Source organism: Macaca fascicularis, chromosome 3, assembly GCF_037993035.2.
Source record: "Macaca fascicularis isolate 582-1 chromosome 3, T2T-MFA8v1.1".
NCBI lineage: Eukaryota > Metazoa > Chordata > Mammalia > Primates > Cercopithecidae > Macaca > Macaca fascicularis.
The window spans coordinates 40,770,710-40,780,964 of record NC_088377.1 but is presented as its reverse complement, the minus strand read 5'-3'; positions in this window follow the sequence as shown (position 1 = coordinate 40,780,964).

Below are 10,255 nucleotides of genomic sequence, written 5' to 3'. Positions count from 1 at the left end.
CCCGCGAGGTGGGGACCAATAGCCACCCCCTCTCCCCCCCTTGGCTATTGGGAGCCACCTCGCAGGGGGGTGAGCCACCCCCCGCGAGGTGGGGACCAATAGCCACCCCCTCTCCCCCCCTTGGCTATTGGGAGCCACCTCGCAGGGGGGTGAGCCACCCCCCGCGAGGTGGGGACCAATAGCCACCCCCTCTCCCCCCCTTGGCTATTGGGAGCCACCTCGCAGGGGGGTGAGCCACCCCCCGCGAGGTGGGGACCAATAGCCACCCCCTCTCCCCCCCTTGGCTATTGGGAGCCACCTCGCAGGGGGGTGAGCCACCCCCCGCGAGGTGGGGACCAATAGCCACCCCCTCTCCCCCCCTTGGCTATTGGGAGCCACCTCGCAGGGGGGTGAGCCACCCCCCGCGAGGTGGGGACCAATAGCCACCCCCTCTCCCCCCCTTGGCTATTGGGAGCCACCTCGCAGGGGGGTGAGCCACCCCCCGCGAGGTGGGGACCAATAGCCACCCCCTCTCCCCCCCTTGGCTATTGGGAGCCACCTCGCAGGGGGGTGAGCCACCCCCCGCGAGGTGGGGACCAATAGCCACCCCCTCTCCCCCCCTTGGCTATTGGGAGCCACCTCGCAGGGGGGTGAGCCACCCCCCGCGAGGTGGGGACCAATAGCCACCCCCTCTCCCCCCCTTGGCTATTGGGAGCCACCTCGCAGGGGGGTGAGCCACCCCCCGCGAGGTGGGGACCAATAGCCACCCCCTCTCCCCCCCTTGGCTATTGGGAGCCACCTCGCAGGGGGGTGAGCCACCCCCCGCGAGGTGGGGACCAATAGCCACCCCCTCTCCCCCCCTTGGCTATTGGGAGCCACCTCGCAGGGGGGTGAGCCACCCCCCGCGAGGTGGGGACCAATAGCCACCCCCTCTCCCCCCCCTTGGCTATTGGGAGCCACCTCGCAGGGGGGTGAGCCACCCCCCGCGAGGTGGGGACCAATAGCCACCCCCTCTCCCCCCCTTGGCTATTGGGAGCCACCTCGCAGGGGGGTGAGCCACCCCCCGCGAGGTGGGGACCAATAGCCACCCCCTCTCCCCCCCTTGGCTATTGGGAGCCACCTCGCAGGGGGGTGAGCCACCCCCCGCGAGGTGGGGACCAATAGCCACCCCCTCTCCCCCCCTTGGCTATTGGGAGCCACCTCGCAGGGGGGTGAGCCACCCCCCGCGAGGTGGGGACCAATAGCCACCCCCTCTCCCCCCCTTGGCTATTGGGAGCCACCTCGCAGGGGGGTGAGCCACCCCCCGCGAGGTGGGGACCAATAGCCACCCCCTCTCCCCCCCTTGGCTATTGGGAGCCACCTCGCAGGGGGGTGAGCCACCCCCGCGAGGTGGGGACCAATAGCCACCCCCTCTACCCCCCTTGGCTATTGGGAGCCACTCGCAGGGGGGTGAGCCACCCCCCGCGAGGTGGGGACCAATAGCCACCCCCTCTCCCCCCCTTGGCTATTGGGAGCCACCTCGCAGGGGGGTGAGCCACCCCCCGCGAGGTGGGGACCAATAGCCACCCCCTCTCCCCCCCTTGGCTATTGGGAGCCACCTCGCAGGGGGGTGAGCCACCCCCCGCGAGGTGGGGACCAATAGCCACCCCCTCTCCCCCCCTTGGCTATTGGGAGCCACCTCGCAGGGGGGTGAGCCACCCCCCGCGAGGTGGGGACCAATAGCCACCCCCTCTCCCCCCCTTGGCTATTGGGAGCCACCTCGCAGGGGGGTGAGCCACCCCCCGCGAGGTGGGGACCAATAGCCACCCCCTCTCCCCCCCTTGGCTATTGGGAGCCACCTCGCAGGGGGGTGAGCCACCCCCCGCGAGGTGGGGACCAATAGCCACCCCCTCTCCCCCCCTTGGCTATTGGGAGCCACCTCGCAGGGGGGTGAGCCACCCCCCGCGAGGTGGGGACCAATAGCCACCCCCTCTCCCCCCCTTGGCTATTGGGAGCCACCTCGCAGGGGGGTGAGCCACCCCCCGCGAGGTGGGGACCAATAGCCACCCCCTCTCCCCCCCTTGGCTATTGGGAGCCACCTCGCAGGGGGGTGAGCCACCCCCCGCGAGGTGGGGACCAATAGCCACCCCCTCTCCCCCCCTTGGCTATTGGGAGCCACCTCGCAGGGGGGTGAGCCACCCCCCGCGAGGTGGGGACCAATAGCCACCCCCCTCTCCCCCCCTTGGCTATTGGGAGCCACCTCGCAGGGGGGTGAGCCACCCCCCGCGAGGTGGGGACCAATAGCCACCCCCTCTCCCCCCCTTGGCTATTGGGAGCCACCTCGCAGGGGGGTGAGCCACCCCCCGCGAGGTGGGGACCAATAGCCACCCCCTCTCCCCCCCTTGGCTATTGGGAGCCACCTCGCAGGGGGGTGAGCCACCCCCCGCGAGGTGGGGACCAATAGCCACCCCCTCTCCCCCCCTTGGCTATTGGGAGCCACCTCGCAGGGGGGTGAGCCACCCCCCGCGAGGTGGGGACCAATAGCCACCCCCTCTCCCCCCCTTGGCTATTGGGAGCCACCTCGCAGGGGGGTGAGCCACCCCCCGCGAGGTGGGGACCAATAGCCACCCCCTCTCCCCCCCTTGGCTATTGGGAGCCACCTCGCAGGGGGGTGAGCCACCCCCCGCGAGGTGGGGACCAATAGCCACCCCCTCTCCCCCCCTTGGCTATTGGGAGCCACCTCGCAGGGGGGTGAGCCACCCCCCGCGAGGTGGGGACCAATAGCCACCCCCTCTCCCCCCCTTGGCTATTGGGAGCCACCTCGCAGGGGGGTGAGCCACCCCCCGCGAGGTGGGGACCAATAGCCACCCCCTCTCCCCCCCTTGGCTATTGGGAGCCACCTCGCAGGGGGGTGAGCCACCCCCCGCGAGGTGGGGACCAATAGCCACCCCCTCTCCCCCCCTTGGCTATTGGGAGCCACCTCGCAGGGGGGTGAGCCACCCCCCGCGAGGTGGGGACCAATAGCCACCCCCTCTCCCCCCCTTGGCTATTGGGAGCCACCTCGCAGGGGGGTGAGCCACCCCCCGCGAGGTGGGGACCAATAGCCACCCCCTCTCCCCCCCTTGGCTATTGGGAGCCACCTCGCAGGGGGGTGAGCCACCCCCCGCGAGGTGGGGACCAATAGCCACCCCCTCTCCCCCCCTTGGCTATTGGGAGCCACCTCGCAGGGGGGTGAGCCACCCCCCGCGAGGTGGGGACCAATAGCCACCCCCTCTCCCCCCCTTGGCTATTGGGAGCCACCTCGCAGGGGGGTGAGCCACCCCCCGCGAGGTGGGGACCAATAGCCACCCCCTCTCCCCCCCTTGGCTATTGGGAGCCACCTCGCAGGGGGGTGAGCCACCCCCCGCGAGGTGGGGACCAATAGCCACCCCCTCTCCCCCCCTTGGCTATTGGGAGCCACCTCGCAGGGGGGTGAGCCACCCCCCGCGAGGTGGGGACCAATAGCCACCCCCTCTCCCCCCCTTGGCTATTGGGAGCCACCTCGCAGGGGGGTGAGCCACCCCCCGCGAGGTGGGGACCAATAGCCACCCCCTCTCCCCCCCTTGGCTATTGGGAGCCACCTCGCAGGGGGGTGAGCCACCCCCCGCGAGGTGGGGACCAATAGCCACCCCCTCTCCCCCCCTTGGCTATTGGGAGCCACCTCGCAGGGGGGTGAGCCACCCCCCGCGAGGTGGGGACCAATAGCCACCCCCTCTCCCCCCCTTGGCTATTGGGAGCCACCTCGCAGGGGGGTGAGCCACCCCCCGCGAGGTGGGGACCAATAGCCACCCCCTCTCCCCCCCTTGGCTATTGGGAGCCACCTCGCAGGGGGGTGAGCCACCCCCCGCGAGGTGGGGACCAATAGCCACCCCCTCTCCCCCCCTTGGCTATTGGGAGCCACCTCGCAGGGGGGTGAGCCACCCCCCGCGAGGTGGGGACCAATAGCCACCCCCTCTCCCCCCCTTGGCTATTGGGAGCCACCTCGCAGGGGGGTGAGCCACCCCCCGCGAGGTGGGGACCAATAGCCACCCCCTCTCCCCCCCTTGGCTATTGGGAGCCACCTCGCAGGGGGGTGAGCCACCCCCCGCGAGGTGGGGACCAATAGCCACCCCCTCTCCCCCCCTTGGCTATTGGGAGCCACCTCGCAGGGGGGTGAGCCACCCCCCGCGAGGTGGGGACCAATAGCCACCCCCTCTCCCCCCCTTGGCTATTGGGAGCCACCTCGCAGGGGGGTGAGCCACCCCCCGCGAGGTGGGGACCAATAGCCACCCCCTCTCCCCCCCTTGGCTATTGGGAGCCACCTCGCAGGGGGGTGAGCCACCCCCCGCGAGGTGGGGACCAATAGCCACCCCCTCTCCCCCCCTTGGCTATTGGGAGCCACCTCGCAGGGGGGTGAGCCACCCCCCGCGAGGTGGGGACCAATAGCCACCCCCTCTCCCCCCCTTGGCTATTGGGAGCCACCTCGCAGGGGGGTGAGCCACCCCCCGCGAGGTGGGGACCAATAGCCACCCCCTCTCCCCCCCTTGGCTATTGGGAGCCACCTCGCAGGGGGGTGAGCCACCCCCCGCGAGGTGGGGACCAATAGCCACCCCCTCTCCCCCCCTTGGCTATTGGGAGCCACCTCGCAGGGGGGTGAGCCACCCCCCGCGAGGTGGGGACCAATAGCCACCCCCTCTCCCCCCCTTGGCTATTGGGAGCCACCTCGCAGGGGGGTGAGCCACCCCCCGCGAGGTGGGGACCAATAGCCACCCCCTCTCCCCCCCTTGGCTATTGGGAGCCACCTCGCAGGGGGGTGAGCCACCCCCCGCGAGGTGGGGACCAATAGCCACCCCCTCTCCCCCCCTTGGCTATTGGGAGCCACCTCGCAGGGGGGTGAGCCACCCCCCGCGAGGTGGGGACCAATAGCCACCCCCTCTCCCCCCCTTGGCTATTGGGAGCCACCTCGCAGGGGGGTGAGCCACCCCCCGCGAGGTGGGGACCAATAGCCACCCCCTCTCCCCCCCTTGGCTATTGGGAGCCACCTCGCAGGGGGGTGAGCCACCCCCCGCGAGGTGGGGACCAATAGCCACCCCCTCTCCCCCCCTTGGCTATTGGGAGCCACCTCGCAGGGGGGTGAGCCACCCCCCGCGAGGTGGGGACCAATAGCCACCCCCTCTCCCCCCCTTGGCTATTGGGAGCCACCTCGCAGGGGGGTGAGCCACCCCCCGCGAGGTGGGGACCAATAGCCACCCCCTCTCCCCCCCTTGGCTATTGGGAGCCACCTCGCAGGGGGGTGAGCCACCCCCCGCGAGGTGGGGACCAATAGCCACCCCCTCTCCCCCCCTTGGCTATTGGGAGCCACCTCGCAGGGGGGTGAGCCACCCCCCGCGAGGTGGGGACCAATAGCCACCCCCTCTCCCCCCCTTGGCTATTGGGAGCCATTGTGGACTCACATCCTGTTTTCCATATTGCGACTAGTATCGTTTCTCTCTCTGGAAATGATTAACTCTTTCACAGACGGGTGTGTATCTTCAGAATATTGCTCAGGGAACAATGATAGAATTATTTATTAAATATTAAGAATCAATTTTAATAATTATCAATAATATTATCAATTAATATTTTCTCATTAATATTGATAATTAATTTAAATAGATGATGATGTATGCCCAAAATTAATTTTTAATAATTATGTCATTTATTAATATTAATTCTTAATATTAATTATTGTGTTTTTGCCATATCACTTTGTATTGATTTAGGTAACATTAGTTATTGATACCATTATTTTATTATTAATAGTGTTATGATTATTAATTATTAATACTAATCGTTAACATTTTGAATCAATAATATTTAGTATCTTTATTGTCATTAGTAATGTTGATGATTAGTATCAATTTTTATTGTATTTATTAATATTAACAATTAATAGGCTTGTTCCTGATATCCGGCATTGAGAAGATGATATTACTCCCAATATCGAAGAAAGTGTTCACTGCTCTATGATGTTATTCCTAATAAGCAGGGGGTAGTGGCTGACATGAATGAAACTACCGCAGCGTGTATTCATCCTTACGGTCATCTTGTTCCCTCTATCCAAGGTGCGAGAGGATAATATTACTCCTAATATCACTAACGGCGTCGACCTCCACTGTGATATTTTCCCTCACATCCAGCCGGGGAGAGGAAGATATTATCCCCAATATCACAGGGGTGTACATCCCCTTGTGATATTTTTCCTTATACCCTGGGATGGAGAAGATAATACTAGTGGCAATATCGCAGGGATTGTACACACCCACTGTGCTATTGTTCCGAATAACATCATATGACTCCCAGTATCACCGGGGGTGGGTACATCCTCCTGTGATATGGTTTCTTATATTCAAGGGGAGAGAATGATATTACTCCCAATATCACAGGGGTTGTACACACCTCCTGCGATATTGTTCCTAATATCCCGAAGAGGAGAGCATAATATTACTCTCGATAGCTCAGCGGGTGTATACCTCGTTTCTAATATTTTTCATAATATCCAAGATGGGAGAGGATGATAAGACTCCCAATATGCCAAGAAGTGTACAGCCCCCTGTGATATAGTTCCTGACATCCAGGTGGGGATAGGATGATATTACTGCCCATATCGCACGAGTTGTAAAACCCCTTCGACATTTAGCCTACGATTCTGAGGGGGAGAGGATGATATTACTCCGAATATCGAAGAAGGTGTACACCCCGCTGAGACACTTCACCCAATGTCCACGTTGGGTGACAATGACTATATGCCCAATATCGCAAGGGATGTACACAAACCCAGGGATATTGTTCCTTATATCTAGAGTGGGAGAAGACGCTACTACTCCCAATAACGCAGGGACTGTGGCTGTACACCCCTCCTGTGATATTGTTCTTAATATCCTAGGCAAGAGAGGAAGATACTACACACAGTATCACAGGGGGACTACACCCACCCAGTGATGTTGTTCTTAATGTACTCCACCTCCCTCCACCAGGGTTTATCGTTTCTAATATCCAGGGGAAGGGAGGATAACATTATGCTCAATATTGCAGGGGAGTGTACACACCCTCTGTGATATTGTTGCTAGTATCCAAAGGTAGACACGATGATGTTACTGGCCATATTGCAGGGGGTGTACACCCTTCTGTGATATCCTTTTTGACATTCAATGGGGGAGAGGATAACATGAATCCCAATATCGCTGAAAGTGTACAGACCCCTGTGATGTAGTTCCTAATGTACAGGGGAAAGAGTATTGCTCTCAATATCACAGGGGATGTAACCACCCTGCCCCCTTTATGTTGTTTCTGATATGCAGCGGGGTGGAGGCTGATAGTACTCCCAATATCCCAGAAGTTGCACACACACCTGTGATATCGTTCCTAATATCCAGCGGGAAAGAGGCTGATTTTACTTTCGATATCGCAGTGGGTGTACACCGCCCCCAAACCTCGGGTATCGTTCCTAATATCCAGGCGGGAAGAAGATGACATGGCTGACTATATCGAAGGGGGTGGACAACTCTTCTGTGATATGGTTCCTGATATCCAGGGGGTGAATGGATGATATTACTCCCAATAAAGTAGGAACCGTACAGCCGCCCTGGGATTTTGTCCTTAATAACCACAGGGGAGAGGTGATATTACTACCAACATCGCAAGGGGTGTACACACCTCCTGTGATATTGCTTCTCATATCCAGGAAAGGAGAAGATGGTATTAGTACCAATATTGAAGAGATATACAACCCCCATGGGATATTGTTCTAAAGTTACAAGTTGAAAGAGGATGAGACTCCATCCAGTATAACAAGGGGTGTACACACCGCCTGTGATGTGAATCGTAAATCCTAGAAGAGAGAATGACGTTGCTTCCAAAAACACACGGGGTGTACACCCACCCTGTGACATCGTTCCTGTTATCTAAAGGAAGAGATGATGATACTACTCCCACTACCAGAGAAGGTACACACCCCCCTGTGATATTGTTCCTCATAACTTGTGAGGCAGAGCATGATATTACTTCCAGTATGACAGTGGCTTGACACCCAGTCTGTGATATTGGTTCTACACACCAACTCTGTGCCCCTCGTTTCCCAGGCGTTCTCTCCACACTTTTGGAACCTCGGAGGAGGCTTTGTCTTTGCTTACAGATGAAGTGACGAAGGGTCTGAGAGCTTAAGCAAGTTTGTTACTGGAAAGCGGTTCCGATCCAGACCCCAAGAGAGGTTTCTTGGATCTCACAGAAGAAAGAATTCGGGACGAGTCCATAAAGTGAAAGCAAGTTTATTAGGAAAGAAAAGGAATAAAAGAATGGCTACTCTGGCCAGGCGCAGTGGCTCACTCCTGTAATCCTATAACTTTGGGATGCCGAGGAAGGTGGATCACCTGAGGTGAGAAGTTCGAGACCAGCCTGGTCCAACATGGCAAAACCCTGTCGCCACTAAAATACAAAACATTAACTGGGCGTGGTGGCAGGTGCCTGTAATCGCACCTACTAGGAAGGCTGAGGCAGGAGAATCGCTTGAACCCAGGAGTTAGAGGATGTAGCGAGCCAAGATCATGCCACTGCATTCTAGTTCGGCCAACAGAGCGAGACTCCATCTCAAAAAAAAAAAAAAAAGAAAAAAGAAAAAGAAAAGAAAGAATGGCTGCTCCATAGGCAGAGTGGCCCCAAAGGCTGCTGGTCGCCCATTTTCATGATTATTTCTTGATCATACGCTAAACAAGGGTTGGACTCTTCATGAGTGTTCCAGGAAAGGGGTGGGCCATTCCCAGAACTGAGAGTTTCTGCCCTCCCTTCTGAGACCATGTAGGGTAACCTCCAGATGTTGCCATGGCATCTGTAAACTGTCATGGCGCTGGTGGGAGTGTCTTGTAGCAGCAAATGCATTATAATTATCACATAATGAGCCATGGGGACAATCAGAGGTCACTCTAGTGGCCATCTTCTGTTTGGTAGGCTTTGCCCGGCTTCTTTACTGCTACTTGCTTTATCAGCAAGGTCTTTATGACCTGTATCTTGTGCCGACCTCCTATCTCATCCTGTGACTAAGAATGCCTAGCCTCCTGGGAATGCGGCCCAGCAGGTCTCAGCGTCCCTTTACCCAGCCCCCATTCAAGATGGAGTCGCTCTGGTTCTCGTGCCTCTGACAAGTTGGCCTGGGTAGAGTGTTCTCTAGTGTGTGGTTGTTGGAGCTGTTCCTAGCAGTAAGATGGATTGTCAGTAGGAAACAGGCCTCTGTTAGCCCGGGGGCTGACACTCTGCCCCAGTATGTTGGCCTCATTTTAGTGGTGGCAAAACTGGGGCTCAGAGACATCAACTCCCTCATCCCGAACCCCCAGACTGTCAGTGGTGGGCTGGGCTTTGAATGTGGGGCTTGAAGACCCATCATCTCCTCTGGTCCCCCAGTCTCTGCTGCCCAAGAGGAACAGGATCCCAGGATCCCGGCCCCTCATGGCACCAGCCAGGGTGGGTGGAGATGGGGAGGCACAGTTCCAAAGCCCCCCAGACTCTGAGGCAGGTCGGGGGCCGAGAGCAAGCCGGACCCGCGGACCCCACCCCGAGAAGAATGGCTGCAGACCTGGCCCAGCGGGCAGGAGGTCTGTGTCCTCAGTCAACGTGACAGCGCTTCCCACTCCTCCATCCAGGCCGTGCTGTCTTCACGTTTCCAATCATGCGGCCTCCTCTCCAATTCCCAAGCCCAACCCACAGCGATCTGGGGTCTACATGAGGTTTGTCAGCAGCTCTGACCCGCTGCTTCCCGCCAGCCCCGCGGCTGGTTCTGTAAAGCTGATACCCCCTGGTGGGGAGGCTCGGGGCAGGGCTCTGGCTGCAAGCATGGGGTCCCAGAACCTCCTGGCTCTGTCACCTCTGCTGGGTGGAAAACCAACCCAGGACTGAACCAGTGACACCTGTGGCGCTCGCAGAACCTCCTGGCTCTGTCACCTCTGCTGGGTGGAAAACCAACCCAGGATTGAACCAGCAGATGGGTGCCTGATTCCTTATTATCAGAGCTCCGCCCACTGGCAAGTCTCTCTCCGGACCTCAGTTTCCCCTTCCATTAAACGAGGGGCTTGGGGGATACCAAGGAGGGGTAACTGCTTAGTGAGGATGGGAGGTTTCTTCTGGGGAGATGAACACATTTTGAAACTAGATGGTGTGAGTGGTTGCACAGGAATCTGAATGCACAAATGCCACCACATTAATCGCGTTGAAATAGTTAATTGCATGCGATGTGAAAGTCACCTCATTTAAA